General features: G+C 52.3%; 6 non-coding genes across 6 annotated transcripts; all 6 read right to left on the reverse strand.

The window, feature by feature from the left end:
• Positions 1–2,828: 2,828 nt before the first annotated feature.
• On the reverse strand, positions 2,829–2,901 carry TRNAR-CCU (transfer RNA arginine (anticodon CCU)). The gene has a single exon. It is a non-coding gene; the product is annotated as a tRNA-Arg (tRNA).
• Positions 2,902–5,354: 2,453 nt separating this feature from the next.
• On the reverse strand, positions 5,355–5,426 carry TRNAP-AGG (transfer RNA proline (anticodon AGG)). Its single transcript has one exon. It is a non-coding gene; the product is annotated as a tRNA-Pro (tRNA).
• Positions 5,427–5,895: 469 nt separating this feature from the next.
• On the reverse strand, positions 5,896–5,968 carry TRNAK-CUU (transfer RNA lysine (anticodon CUU)). Its single transcript has one exon. It is a non-coding gene; the product is annotated as a tRNA-Lys (tRNA).
• A 3,685-nt stretch (positions 5,969–9,653) lies between these two features.
• On the reverse strand, positions 9,654–9,725 carry TRNAP-AGG (transfer RNA proline (anticodon AGG)). The gene has a single exon. It is a non-coding gene; the product is annotated as a tRNA-Pro (tRNA).
• A 723-nt stretch (positions 9,726–10,448) lies between these two features.
• TRNAP-UGG (transfer RNA proline (anticodon UGG)) lies at positions 10,449–10,520 on the reverse strand. The gene has a single exon. It is a non-coding gene; the product is annotated as a tRNA-Pro (tRNA).
• A 3,090-nt stretch (positions 10,521–13,610) lies between these two features.
• On the reverse strand, positions 13,611–13,683 carry TRNAK-CUU (transfer RNA lysine (anticodon CUU)). Its single transcript has one exon. It is a non-coding gene; the product is annotated as a tRNA-Lys (tRNA).
• Between the last annotated feature and the right edge of the window lie 798 nt (positions 13,684–14,481).

Genomic DNA, 14,481 nt, shown 5'->3' on the forward strand with positions numbered 1-14,481 from the left:
CTCTCTCTCCCCCTCCCCCCCCTTCCCTCCCTCCCTTCCTCCCCCCCCCCATTTGCATACTCTCTATCTCCCTAAAAATAAACTTCAAAAATTGCTTTTATAAATTCACTATCACAAACCATCTTTCGCAGCAACATAGCCTTTACCAAGTTATCAGATAACATCACTAATACCTCCAATTCCAATAAAACCCCACAGGATTTATGGAAGCCTTCTCTTTTTCAAGCTCCATCAATGAGAAATCTGGCTCCCATTAGCCTCAATATATTAACTAATTTGTTTAGCCCTCTGTACATAGCCCATTTCCTGACCCTACCAAGCTGCCTTCTAGGTTGGCCACAGCGGGCTGAGTTCCGACCTGCCCTGTACCTGGCCGTGTACCAAACTAGCTCTCCTATCCAATCTCACATGAGAAATGTTTGCATCAATATTTATGGGCTTGATTCTCTAGACAAGTGGCTCACAACCATGAGACACTGGACATATGGGGATATTTTTAGTTGTCACAACTATGGGGGTGCTACTGGGATCTAGAAGATGAAGTGCAACAATGCTGTTCAACATTCCACACTGCACAGGATAGCCCCCTACAACAGAGAATGATCTGCCTCACAGTGTCAAAAATGCTAAGATTGAGAGTATAATACATCTAACTTAAATGATATGGTACTATGCACATCAAAAGATCTTTCTGAGTTTTGCTAACTGAAGAAGTTCATTCAAAGGCATCCACTGGGCATGTATTTAAGGAAAATTGACTTTCTCACCCTCTTCTTCTGCCTAGCGCCAAGCAGAAGAGGAAGCCTATGCCCATCAAAGGACTTGAACCCGTGACTCTGCAATTAAGTCTCATGCTCTACTGACTGAGCTTCCTGGGCACACAAGTCTGCCACTTCTACTCAGAGAAGATTGTGAGGCACAACCGTGAGGATACAGCCTGCGCAACAATGACTGATGGCTGGAGGAGAAGTGCACACAGCCCAGCAGGATTTTACCCAGGTCTCCCAGTCAGCAGGTGGCTCAGGGACTCTTAAGGTCCAGGATCCCAAAGCAGGGGCTCGACAACAAAACCCACACGGCAGGAACGTGTCCCCCTCTGGAAGCTTGTGTCTTCCATAAGCTGTAGGTCCCAAAGGCATCCAAAAATACCCTGAGATGGGGCGCCTGCATGGCTTAGTTGGTTGAGTGTCCAACTTCAGCTCAGGTCATGATCTCACGGTTCGTGGGTTCGAGCCCTGGATCAGGCTCTGAGCTGACAGAGCCTGGAGTCTGCTTCGGATTCTGTGTCTCCCTCTCTCTCTGCCCCCCGCCCCCACTCCTGCTCTGTCTTTCAAAAATAAATAAATATTAAAAAATTTAAAAAAAAAAACAAAAATACCCTGAGATCAAGACCTGATCTGAGATCAAGAATTGGTAACTTAACTGACTGAGCCACCCAGATGCCCCCAAAATTAATTTTTAAGACAGAAGAAAAAAGGAAGTCAGATTCCACATCCAAGGAAATTGCTGTTTTTCATTTTTGTTTTGTCCCTCACCAGGCTCCAGGCCTGCAGCCTAATAGAGCACACCAACATTTAACCTGAACATAAACACACCAGTCATCTTCTCAAGGATGACAGATTCTCTCTACCCTGTTAGGCTACTAACCCTGCTCACTCTCATTATTTAATGGGGGATAGAGGGGGTGCCTGGGTGGCTCAGTCTTTGAGTTCCCAACTCCTGATTTCCACTGGCGTCATTGATCCCAGGATTGTGGGATTGATCCCTGTGTAAGGCACTGTGCTGAGGGTGGAGCTTGCTTAATATTTTCTCTCTCTCTCTCTCATTCTGTGTGTGTCTGTCCCTCTCCCCCCATGGATCCATTTTCTCTCCCTCTAAAATAAAATTTTAAAAAAAAGGAAAAGGAAGGGGGAAAAAAAAGAGCACTAGAGGTGGACTAGAGGTGGTTAGTCTTAAGATTTAATTCTGGACCAGGCACCTGAGCAAACTCAAAAGCCTGGCATGGGACCTTCCAGTCCAAAAAGCATGTGAAGAAAAAGAAACCCTTGTGCACTGTTAGTGGGAATGCAAACTGGTACAGCTACTATGGAACAATACAGAGGTTTCTCAAAAAATTATGCTTTATGTATTTGAGAATTATGTTATGTGCATACACATTCATAATCTCTAAAACTTCTTGATAAATTCTTGATGAGCTGAGTCACATGGCAATCAAAGACATATTTTGCTAGACCCCAAATCCTGGACTGACATTGAGATTCTAACAGTGAGACCCTGGAGGATCTATAAAAAGTCACAGAAGTAATTATATTGAAATAACAGAACCCTACATAGAAAATCACCCATAATCTTAACCCAGATCACGCCAACATTATTGTTGGCCTGTGTCACCTCAATTCTCTCCAAGCGCCCATTCAATTCTGACATTCATATATCACAGGTGCAAATGTCTGTTCTCTACATTTTCTGTTTACCTTTTTAATTACACACTTTGGATTTTGCTATAGTCTCTTTTTTTTTTTCCTCCCCTCGCCTGCACGGTTTTAAAAACAACTGATCACACACCTTTCTCATACTGGAATCTTTGAGGTCCAGCAAGAAAGATGGAAGCTCTTTTTTAAGTTGAACAACATTATGTTACTTGCCCAATTAACCTTGGGCACCTATAAGTGTGAATAGTAGGAGTACATTGCTTGGTTCCCTTGTTATTAAATCTCTAGACTTATAAGGAGTAAGTTTATTGAGTTTCACAGGTTTCTTCTCACCACGTGTAGGATTCCTACAATCTAAAACAACCCGTCCCTATTTAAAGGTTAAGCCCAACCTATTACCCCAGATGGGACTCGAACCCACAATCCCTGGCTTAGGAGGCCAGTGCCTTATCCATTAGGCCACTGGGGCAGCTGCCAGCATGCTTCCTTAGTGGCTGACAAGTGTTCCAAAGATTGGTTTGGGTTTTTACGCGAGATCAGGCCGAGTTTGTACAGTGTGTATTCCAGCCTCCAGAAACAGCAGTGAAGGAAACAAACACCCCCTACCCGCAAAGCCCCCCCTTGCACCGTCCTCTGCCAGCGATCTTGCGGCTCCTCCAGCACAGGCTTCGCAGAGTCTGGCTTCTCTGTTTCCTCCAGAAGGAGTCCCTTGCTCAGAAACACACTTGTTTCTCCGGAGGAATGGATTCAGAGCGCAGAAGGGTCTCTGGCTGGCTCAGGCGGTGGGGCGCGGGCCTGGCCACTGGGCTGCGTGGTTGATAAGTGTGCTGTCCTCTCCGGACCCATCATGACCAGTGACCCAGCTGGGCGCTGGGCTGGGAGGTAGACGGTGCGGCCGTCACAGCGTGCAGTGGGGGACGACCCTCCGGGCTCTCTGAGGCTCAACCGCAGGCCGAAACCAGAGCCTACTGTGCTGCGATCCGCCACTGGGTGCCACCACTCCGGGCTCGGCTAACGTCCAGGGGACGGAGAGATCCCGGAAGACTCCACGCTGGGCCCTCACCTTTCCAGGCTGGGTGCGAGAGCTGGCACCAAGCACCAGACTGGACGCCTCCGCTTAGGGCTGCCTGGAGCCGAAAGTCCGGGTATTGTGGACACACACCCTGCAAATTTCCTCGTAACACTCCCCCCCAATTATTCACGGAGGCTTGTAATTTATCCAATGACTTAAAAAAAAAAAATCAGCAGAATCTGGAGCCGCTCAAGATTCTCTCCCCATCGCCCTAAGAACTCCAGGGACCTCAGAACCTCCCATCGCCACACCTCTGAATTTATCCTTTATCATTTGTGCAACAAGATTATCTAACGTGCAGCCCATATTCGAATTTCCTCCATTAACGTCCTTTGTGGATTAAAAAAGAAAATCCAGAACCGAATCAGCACCCTTTGCATTGAATGTCGCGTTTCCTGTTCTCCTTGGTCCCTCCTGTCCTGGCCAACTGACCACAGGCCCAGAGGACGGACAGCAGGCACCGGCTGGGCTGCCGCTGCCTACACTGCAGAGGAAGCCCACTAGGGCGTCGTCGATGCGGGGTCCTTGCTCTTGCGAGGGAGCGAGGGGTGCTTCGCCCTTCTGGTGGGAGAGGTCTCCGCCCTCGCTCACCTTTTATTTAAAATCATTTTAGCAGCAGGCGGGAGAAGGCGAGGCCCAGGTAATGCGCTCTCCTGCAGCAGCTGGCGCCGTGGGGGTGGGACAGGGGTCTTCCGTGCATCCTTCTCTTTCGGGGCCACAGGTTCAAGGGCGAACTCAGCAGCAAGTTCCGCGCCCTGCCTTTGACTCATGTTTGCGCAGATCGGCAAATTCCCTCGGTGCGTCCCACAGGTTTGGGGGATCCGCGCACCCCTCTGGTTTTCCACATCCATTTCAATGTGGCCAGGGATATTTTTTTTTTAAGCTCTCCAAAGCTCTTCATCGCTTTTAAGTGTGTTTGTTTTTCCGTTGTTTTTAGCCAGAGGGTTGGTCCCCCAAATCCCGCCCATTTGTGTGACTGGAAACTGCAAATCTTTCTTGCAGGGTTTTTCTTTGTAGCAATTTCCTTAAAAACTGTTAACAATTTTTTAAAACAATAAATAAAGGTTAAAACAAAAACAAAACAAAAACCTTGGGACAGAGATGACTCCCCCCGGGAACTCTGACTCGCCAGACAGCATCGGGGGCCTGCATGGCTCTGGAAGAAAGAGATTCGGCCTGAGATTTGGCCTGAGATTTGGCCCACGGTTGCCCAGAATGCAGGAGCCTTCACCTTTTATGGAAAGCAGCTCCCCGGGATTGGAACTCTTTAGGGGAAAAANAGTCGCCTGGACCTCATAGCCTGACTTCAGAGAGAGGCCCAGGCCCCTAGCCATGACCGCACTCGGTCCACCGGCGGGCTCTGGGACCAAGGCAGAGGGCACAAGAGGGAGGAGGTGGGGGGAGGCGGGGGAGGAAAGAGAAGGCAGAAGGGCCCGGGCAGCTCCCCAAAGTGCCGTCACCCCACTCTGCCCCCGCAGTCCTGCTGGCCTATAAATTCCTGGATGGTTAGCAGGGAGCGTCTGAATGCCACCCGGAAATGGCTGGACTTGTGATTGTGGGGAGCGTTGCTTCTCACGGATTCCCCTCCCCCATCTACTAGCCTCGGACTAACCGGACGCAGCGGCGGGAGGAGCACCCTGCCTGGGAAAGCCTGCACCCCTGGAGCCCCAGGATTCCAATTAAAAAACTTTAAAGCTCCCGGAACCAGCTGGCGGCTCTTACAGATTCTCTTTCAATCCTCCCTTGCAAGGTCCTGTTTCCACGCCCAGTGGCTGAGGTCCCGGGGCAGTTCCTCCATTTCTAAGAAGTTTTTTCCTCAATCTCTAAGAAGTTTTTGTGCAAAAGCACCAGGGCTCGTCCGGGATTTGAACCCGGGACCTCTCGCACCCTAAGCGAGAATCATACCCCTAGACCAACGAGCCGCGGAGAAAGTGGCCTCTGACTCTCTTTATGACTGCGTGGGCCCCGGAGGGGGCACAGGCTGGACCGAGGAAGTGACGCGAGCAGGAGCTTCGGGTTTCAGACCCGCGGAGAAGGGCTGAGTTCAGAAGCGGGTGGGCCAGAGGGAGCCCGATCAGAGCGGGGAGCAGCCCCCTCACGCCCCCCAATCCGGTGGCCCCAGCGCTGACGCAACAACGAGCCCGAGGCCACGCAGACGGTCCAGGCGTCCCTGCGCCTCCCTGAGGTCACTTTGCAGACCTTGCTCTCATCAGGAGCACACTGGCGACACCCTGGGGCAAAAACCAGGGCCAGCGTTCGGTGTCTTGGTGTCATTTGGCTTCCAGGTCAGGGGGTCGCCTTGCGTGAAAACACAGCGCCCAGTGGTGCATCCACACACGGCTCCCTAAACACCTCCTGCCGAGTTTCATGGTCCAAACGAAGAAAACAAGCCGCCCAACGTGGGGCTCGAACCCACGACCCTGAGATTAAGAGTCTCATGCTCTACCGACTGAGCTAGCCGGGCGCCCCTCCCCACGGCAGTACACGGTGTGGTGATCTGAAGTTGACGGGAACTAGGTTAAGCAATGAATTGGAACGAAGCATCGGGGGCAGTTCCGTAGCCACAGTACCCTGGGCCCCACAGGAAGCCCCCGCTGCAGCAAGGGGGCTACCGCCCAGCACCTCCCTCCCCTGGGGCTTTTAGCTGGGGAACCCGCCTGGGACCTGGGACCCTGGCCTGGCGTCAGGCTAGGCGGAGTAGCAGCCGCCGCTGGGTGAAGGGGCGGGAGCCAGAGGCGCAGAGAGAAAGCCTAGAGCCGGACGTACCCCCCTGGTTTAACTACTGACCCCTGGACAGACAGCTGGATTATCTGTTACAAATACTAACAGCTATAAACAACCGAGTACAGGTTTTTGTGTGCACATAAGTCTTCGTTTTTTCTGGCATAAATACCCAAAGGTGCAACTGCTGGGTCATATGGTAGTTACCGGTTTCCTTTTTAAAGAAACTGCCACGTTGTTTCTTAGAGTGGCCGCACGAAGGTAACAATGTATGAGTGACCCAGGTTCTCCAAAATGTTCAATAGAAAGAGTGTCTGCATCCTTGTACCTTCAACCTCAAAGAAAACGTTGCCAAGGTTTCACTATCCAGTATGAAGTTTGCTGTCGTGTTTTGTAGATAATTTGGCAATTATGGGTATTAACCTCCTTTTGCTAGTGTACTAAGAATTTTTTAATATTTATTTATTCGGGGGGGGGGTGGCACGAGCGGGGAAGGGGCAGAGAGAGGGGGAGAGAGAGTCCCAAGCAGGCTGTGCACTGTCCATGCAGAGGCCCAAGCAGCATTTGAACCCACCAACCAGGAGATCATGACCTGAGCCAAAATCAAGAGTAACACACTTAACCAACTGAACCACCCAGGCACCCGTACTAAGAATTTTAGAGAATCATAAATGGAAGTTAGATTGTATTGAATACTTTTCCTTGAATTTGTGGCATACATCTATAGATTTTTCTAATCTCAGATCAACTTTGCATTCCCTAGGATAAACTCAACTTGGCCATGGTATATCATTCTTATATGTCATGAGATTTGGCTTGCTAGTATTTTGTTTCAGATTTTACATCCATCTTCATGAAACTCTACGTTATGTGCTTTTAAAATTCTCTTGCCTGCTGTTCAGTTTTCATATCAGAGTTGTGCTGGCCTCACAAAATGTGTTGTGGGATCCGGTCTTCGATTCTTGAAAGATTTTGTTTCTGGAATGTTTGGTAACATGCTCCACTAAAGCCATCTGAGTCAAGAATTTTCTTTGGAGGATAATTTTTGACCATTGATTCATTTTCTTTATTAAAGATCACTTACATTTTTATTCCATTTTGATCCCATTAAGGCATGTTTTTTAATTCAAAGAATGATATCTTTTTCTAAATTTCTCAAAGCTGTTTAACATAGCTTTTATCATCTTTTTAAGTTAGGTGATGACTGTGAAGTCATTTTTATCTCTGATATGGGTTGTATGTGCCTTCTTCACTTTTAAATCAGTTTTTGCAAAGTTTTATCAACAACTTTTTTTCAAGATCTCTGTCAGGATTTGCTGTTAATCTCTATAGTATGCTTGTTTCCTACTTCACTGATTTCATGGCATTATTTTTTCCCTTGTCCTAACTTCTTTGGGTTACTTTTACTGTTCTTTTTCTAACTTCCTGACATTACTTTTCAACCTTTCTTTTCTTTTATACGCATCTAAGACTATCAATTTCCCTCTAACTACTGCTTTAGCTATGTCTTACAGGTTTTGGTATGCAGCATTTTCACTGTCATTTATTTCAAAATACGCATTTCTTTGAACTTTCTTTGTAATTTGCTCCATAACTCATGGAACTTTTAGAGGTGTGTTGCTTAATCTGCAATCATATTGAGGTATTTTAGGTTTTTGTATTATATATTTTGACCTATTTTTAGTTTACTATTTCTCCACCCTTTTAAACTTTACATACATTTATTGAATTTTGTTTTGCTTGTTTGGCACTTTTATTTTTAGAAGAATTTAGATCTTTTTTTCAATCTTCTGGAGCATTTTACATAGTTTCTGTTCTCAAAGATATTTTAATTGGTCTTCACTTATGTACACATATTAAGAATAGTTGTATTATCATCTGTGTCTTATATTCTCAGCAGCTGAAATCTTTGCAATTTTATTTCTATTGCTTGTTGTTCATTGGTTGTTGCTCATGGTGCCTTATTTCCTTGTTGTTCTTGTTTGTTTTGTTTTGTAAGTTGTCCATTTCCCTTGTAAATTTCTTTGTGTATGGGATTCTATGAGATCTAGAATAAAAGTATATCTTTCCACAGAAAATTGTTGCTTACTTCTGCCAGGGGCTCAAGGACTTACCATTCATGGGTCACTTTAAATTAAATCTTCTACTTGAGGGTGGTTGTTTTTTTTCCAATTGGTCCTCAAGTACACAGAATTGGATTGTTCACGATCCTTGGTTCATGGCGTGCTCTCAAACTCACCATCCTAATCAAAACGGAAGACCATGCCACAAACAGTTGTCCAACACCATGGTCCTCTCCACCACCACGTTCTCTGGTTCCTTTTCTCCAGTGGAACCAACCTTCAGATCCTCTAGGAGACAGAAGTCCTTGGCAGTCTTCTTTCCACACGTGCTGAAGGCATCTGCTGGCAAGCACTTGGAACTCCACAAAAGTGCTTTCCCTGGGCCCAGAGGCCGGACAAGCAGGGAAAGGCTGGAGTTCATCCCTGTCCCCTGAGTCCCACTTTCCTCAGTTCCAGGTACTGGAAGGAAAGGTGCCTTCCCAGGGGAGTGTGCGNGGGGGGGGGGGGGGGGGGGGGGGGGGAGTGGAGTGTTTTACAGGAATTTGGTGCCTGGAGGCATCACTGCCTCAAGCTTCTGCAGAACAGATGTCCACCCTTGTAGAGCTCTTGAACAAGGTTTTGTTAGGCTTAGTCACACATGCAAGATATTCTCTAATACAGTTTTAAAGTGTTAACATCTGTGGGGATGAGCACTGGGTGTTATATGGAAACCAACGTGACAATAAACTATTAAAAAAAATAAAGTGCTAACATCTGTTAGACCTTTTACTTGGTGGGGCAACGAGTGGAAACGTAACCACATGGGTTCATAGGCTCAGACCAATATGTCTAGTGTTCTCCAAATGCTTAGATTTTCCAACTTCTCTGTGTTGGTGCGACCCGGTCCGTTTGTCGTGCCGCGAAGGCGACTCCCATCCACACACAGCCCGAGCTGCAGAAAAGGGGGGAGGGGACCCGGGCAGGGGGCTCCGGGAGGCCACGCCCACGTGAGGGGTGACGTCCTTGACGTCTGCTGACCCCTCCCACCAGGCTGCAAATGCCAGAAGCTCCTGGCCTGCTCCCCGGCTCCCGCACTCCCGAGCCCGGGACCGCGCTGGGGGCCCCGCCTCACCGCGCCAAAGGCGTCCGACTGGAGAAGAAAGGGGTCCCAGTGAACCCGAAGGGAGGACCTCTTTCTCCCACCCCGGTGCCTCGAACTCCGACCAACAAAGTGGTACTTAGTGACGTGGCTCTGTCAACGCTTTGGCGACTGGGCCGCGATTAAATTTTAAAAGCAGCGGTGGGCGGCACTCAGGCAGCTGGAGGCCTTTTTCTAGTTACCTCCCCCGTCAGGCCAGCTCTCTGATACACCGGGGCGCAAAAGGAGGGCTCGTCCGGGATTTGAACCCGGGACCTCTCGCACCCTAAGCGAGAATCATACCCCTAGACCAACGAGCCGCGCGGAGGCTCGCATCCAGTCTCCCCTTTGTGACTGACAGGCCGTCCGGGGCGGGGCCGGCGGAGCCGCGCGGGGAAGGGACTCCGGCTTCGGGCTCGTGGAGAAGGGCCAAGGTTCATCCGTGGCCGTGGAGGGAACCTAGCACTCCCTGGGCCCACAAAGTGGGCAGCGGTTCCTGCGTGCCCCCGGTACGGTGGCCTCCGGCGCCCCCGCGCCGCTCCTCCCGGCCGCTCTCCCCCTCCCGCCCCGGCGAGATCCAACCAAGAAGTCGAGTTTCCGCCGTGGGGCCTCCAATCCACGAGTCTGACTAAGCCGGGCGGCCAGCGACCGTCTGCCNGCGTGCGGGTTCGCTTTGCGCTGTCTGGCCGCCTACCCGCCACGGCGCGAATGTCCCTCAGCTCCTATCTGGACACGCCCGGGGGTCTGAAATCCTGCCCACGGGACCCCGGATCTCTCTCCCTGTCTCCCCTCCCCCACCAAAAAAAAAAAAATCAAGTTAAATAAGAGTAGGACTCACCCGGGACTTCGGCGGGTATCATCCGTACCCACGAGACACTTTCCCTTATTTTAAGTACCTTACTTCTCTAACTTCCGGGGTTACCGCGGGGTCCCAGCCACGGGAGACCCTGACCGTCTGCGTCTCACGGAACCCTAGGTGCCACCAGGAGCCTCCAACTGGTGGGTGCCCTGATCCGCTGGAAATGCGGAAGGGAAAATAGAGCGGGCTCGTCCGGGATTTGAACCCGGGACCTCTCGCACCCAAAGCGAGAATCATACCCCTAGACCAACGAGCCGCCACGATGCAGCCGCCTCTTCCCCTTCCGCAGCTGACGCAGGTGCAAACGCTGGCATCAGCCCGATAGCCCGGTTGTGAGCGTGTGCACCTGTGAAGCCGGCCCTGTGGGTTCGCGGGTTCGCGGCTGCAGTCAGATTTCAGGCCGAGGGTGGCTGTGGGCGCAGCAGCCCCGGCGCGGCCCCGAGCCCGCCGCTTCCCGGTCACGCGGCGCGATCTCGGCGGCGCGCAGGGGAGGGCTGCCCTCCCCCCCCCAAGCCTGCAGCCAGTGAAGGAAACGCACTGCAGCTGTGTCCCGGGTGGACTGCGAGGGGCACAGCTCACCCGCAGTGGGTCCAAGCCGGGGCCGATGGTCTGCCCCCAATCAGCCGCGCCTGTCTCCCTGGGCTGAAACGCTCTAAATTGGGTGGGAGTGGGCGGGGGAGACGGAACCGATACTGGGACTCACAAACTACTTAACACTGGGCCCCCTTCTGGGGGTGGGGGGTGGGGTGGAAAACAGGCTTAACCCCTCGATTCCTCATTCCCTTGAAATATTTTGCTGAACTCTGACACTGAGTTCAGCCCTTGGGATCCAGCTGCTTCACAGGGAGCGGGGCAGAGCCAGGGTCTGCCAATTTGGGACAAGAGAATGTTCAGGTTCCTCCCCAAAGGGGTCAGGAGTGTGAAGTGGGAAAGCAGAAGAGGCACGAAAGGAGAGAATTAAGAGGGGCCTCAGAGAGAAAACCTGGGCTTCCACCAGCCCGGAGTTGCCTGGTTGGGTCAGGCAGGAAGGCTGGGGCCAGCAAGCAGACGGGAAGAGGGGACAGGAGTGAGTGCTGCCGTGTCAGGGCGCTGTTCTAAATGCTTTACAAAAAAAAAAAAAAAAAAAAAGGTTAAGTAAGTTAATATTCCAAACAAATCTTTGAGTCATGAGCTGAGTTTACCCCCACTTCACAGATGGGCAAACTGAGGTCCCTGAGAAGCTGGGTTTTGTGGGTCCAGATCTGTGGGGTCCAGCTCGGAAATAGTGGAGCCTAGTCCTATAGCCCTCCTACAGCCCTAAAAGAACTGCCCAGAATGTGTGTTCAAGCCATGGAAAATCCCCCATGCGGATATCTCCAGAAAGCACAGAGTTCCTCTGAGGCTGAAGTTCAGGGATGGAGCCTGTGCAAGGGTGTGTGGATGCACATCAGGGACAAGGGTCAGCTCTATGTATCCACAGTGACACAAAATGGGACCTTGACAATGGGGGGGGGCAGGAGGGCACCAGCACCCCCCTCTCCCTACCCTCTCCCCTTTCAACCCATTTGCTTTCTATCATAAAGTAAAGGGACCTAGAATCGGGACCCACCATTCCATCCCCCCACCCTCAAATGTCCTGCGGACAAGAGATCAGGCTTGTCCGGGATTTGAATCCAGGACTTCTCCCTCCCAAAGCAAGTTGTGGGTCCCTAGACGAACAATTACTTCGTGTGCCTCTCTTCCTTCCATGGAAGCAAGTGGTCTTGCCCCCGGTGCTGTGGGGCCTGGAGCCTTGCATTCTTCTGGCTGTGCCAGACCTGAGGCTGGGACACAGTGGGCACTAACCTGCCAAGGCTATCACAGCGACAGGAGGGCTGTGAACAGGGACAGGGTCTCCCAGACACTGGAGGGGGTCTCCCTGGAGGGAAGCACTACCAGGCTGGAGTAAGGAAGGCAGGCACAGAGGGAGTAGGGCCACCTGCATTTGGGTGGGGAGAGCAGAAAGCTCCAGAAATTGGCCCCTGTCACTGGGGTCAGGTTTCATTCTAAACATGTCTGTTCCTTCTTCCCTCTGCTGTCTTCACCATCGCCGGGGCTCCTGGCTTTCTCTGTCCATCTCTGCAGGGCCAGGGTGTCCCAAAGAGCTACTGAGGGCTGGGGAGAGATCTCACTCCGGAGGCCTGAATACAATGTGTCTGGGAAATGCCCGGAGGCCACATCTTGGGGTACCATCTGGGTTATTTTTTTTTTATGGGTTCCAGGTTTATGGGCCTCACAACAGATGGTAAGGTCTGTTCAAGCTGGGAGCCCACAATGTCTCGATGAAGGCCTCGGTTAAACCCACAGGTTCAGGGCTATAAAAGGCGGGCCCAGGGAGGACTTCGGGCCGTGTCCCTCAGGTAAGAGTCTCAGCTCACCTTCCTCAAGGGCAGCAGCCTTAGTGGGGATAAGAGTAGAGTCTCAAAAGGAAGCCAAACCCGGCCCCTGAGCAGGTGGACCAGAGAGGATCCTCAGCCCCTTTCACCTAGTTCCCACACTGTGGAGGCCTCCGGGGTCAGGGGACCAGGTGTGGGTCTATGTGGGGCCGCAGATAGATGCTCAGGGCCCAGGCCAGTTGGGAGGAGCAGGTGGGTCACCTTCCTTCCACTGGGGCTCTGGAGTGCGGGCGGCCTCGAGAACCTTTGCTCACCGAGAAGATACTGACAGTGGAGGAGGCATGAAATCAAAGCCTCAGGAAGAGTAGAAATCAAAGTCTATTTCTCTGGCAGAACCAGGGTGTGACAACAGACCCTCAGTTACTGGGACAATGGGACATTGCCTCCTGGGTCAGTGTCCCCTTCCTGCCTCACCCTGTGCCCACTCCCCTTCTCCTCTGGAGACAGATCATCTCTTGCTCTGGGTTCCCAGGTGCGCACATCTGATGCTTCCCCCTCCAACACCCCCATCTGGGCCTACCCTGCGGTCCGACAACCTCGTCACCTGCCCGTGGAGAAGGTGTAGTGTATGAGTGTCATCTAGGATGAGAGGTGGAGGAGGTCCCACCGACTGATCCCGACTGACCCAAAGCAGACTCATGCCTCTGAGCGAGCCGGGGGGACCCAGTCCGTAGGGGAAAGGACCTAGACCCCACCTATAGGAACCTACCCCTGTAGCCTTGGCTCTGCCTTTCAAGGCTTAAGCCACCACCGCCTGTAAAAACTAAAACTCTAAAGTGTCTCAGAATGTGTCCCTTGAGGGTAAAAGTTCCACCCACGAGCCGTGTTCTCTGGTCATAGAATGAGCAACCAGGAAGTTTGTTTTCTCAGGAAAATCGCTCTAAAGGGGGGTAGGACATGTTGAAAGCCTGCTGAAGCCCAAAAGGTGCAACCGCCCAACGTGGGGCTCGAACCCACGACCCTGAGATTAAGAGTCTCATGCTCTACCGACTGAGCTAGCCGGGCGACGGGAGTGGTCCTTGGGCGCTCCGTCCTTTGTTCTGAAGCCTCAGGTGCCTTGGCTTTATAAGTTCTGGGGGTGCGACGGGAGGAAGCGGAGGAACCGCCCCTCCAGGCCTGGGGGCAGGGTCCCAACCTTTGAACGTGAAACGACACGCTGAAGTCCCCGCGGAGGAGGAAACGAGCCACCTCCTCCCACCTCTGCTGGCGTGACTTGGGATCAGGGCTCGCGGAGTCGGAACACCCGGCGTCCAGAATCCAGGGGGGTGCGGCCGCCTCTTCGGCAGCAGGGTGCTAGGTCCGAGTCCCAAGGGCGTTGTCGGAGGACCAGGCGCCTGAGCGGGTCCGAGTGCGAGTGCGGAGGGTCCCAGCTCTCTCCCCACCGGGTTCCTGTCCGCAGGTCCCGGGGTCCTTCCCACCAAGGTCCCCCGCACCACACGGAGTGAGGGACACTTCTCTCCAGCAGGAAAAAGCCGCAGCCACCACCCGTCCTGCGCACTATAAAGGGGGACACCGTCCCGGCTTGCCCCCCGCCCCCGGAACCCTCGGGGACGGCCGAGACCCGGGCGCAGGCCGCTCGCCCCCCAAACACTGTGCCTCAAACCAAAGAACGAAGACGACGGGTCCGGTCCCTAGGGACTCCGATCGCCCACCCCGCCGCAGGGGAAGGGACCCGGGGTAGTTCCCCCCAAGTGTCCCCCGATACTCACAAAGAGGAGGGGGAGATTCGGCCCCCGAGATGCACGCGCGAGGCGGCTTCCACCGGCCGCCCGGCCCCGACCTTGGCCCCCACGAGGCGCGGCG

Source organism: Crocuta crocuta, unplaced genomic scaffold (assembly GCF_008692635.1).
Source record: "Crocuta crocuta isolate KB4526 unplaced genomic scaffold, BGI_CrCroc_1.0 scaffold234, whole genome shotgun sequence".
In the NCBI taxonomy this organism is placed as follows: domain Eukaryota; kingdom Metazoa; phylum Chordata; class Mammalia; order Carnivora; family Hyaenidae; genus Crocuta; species Crocuta crocuta.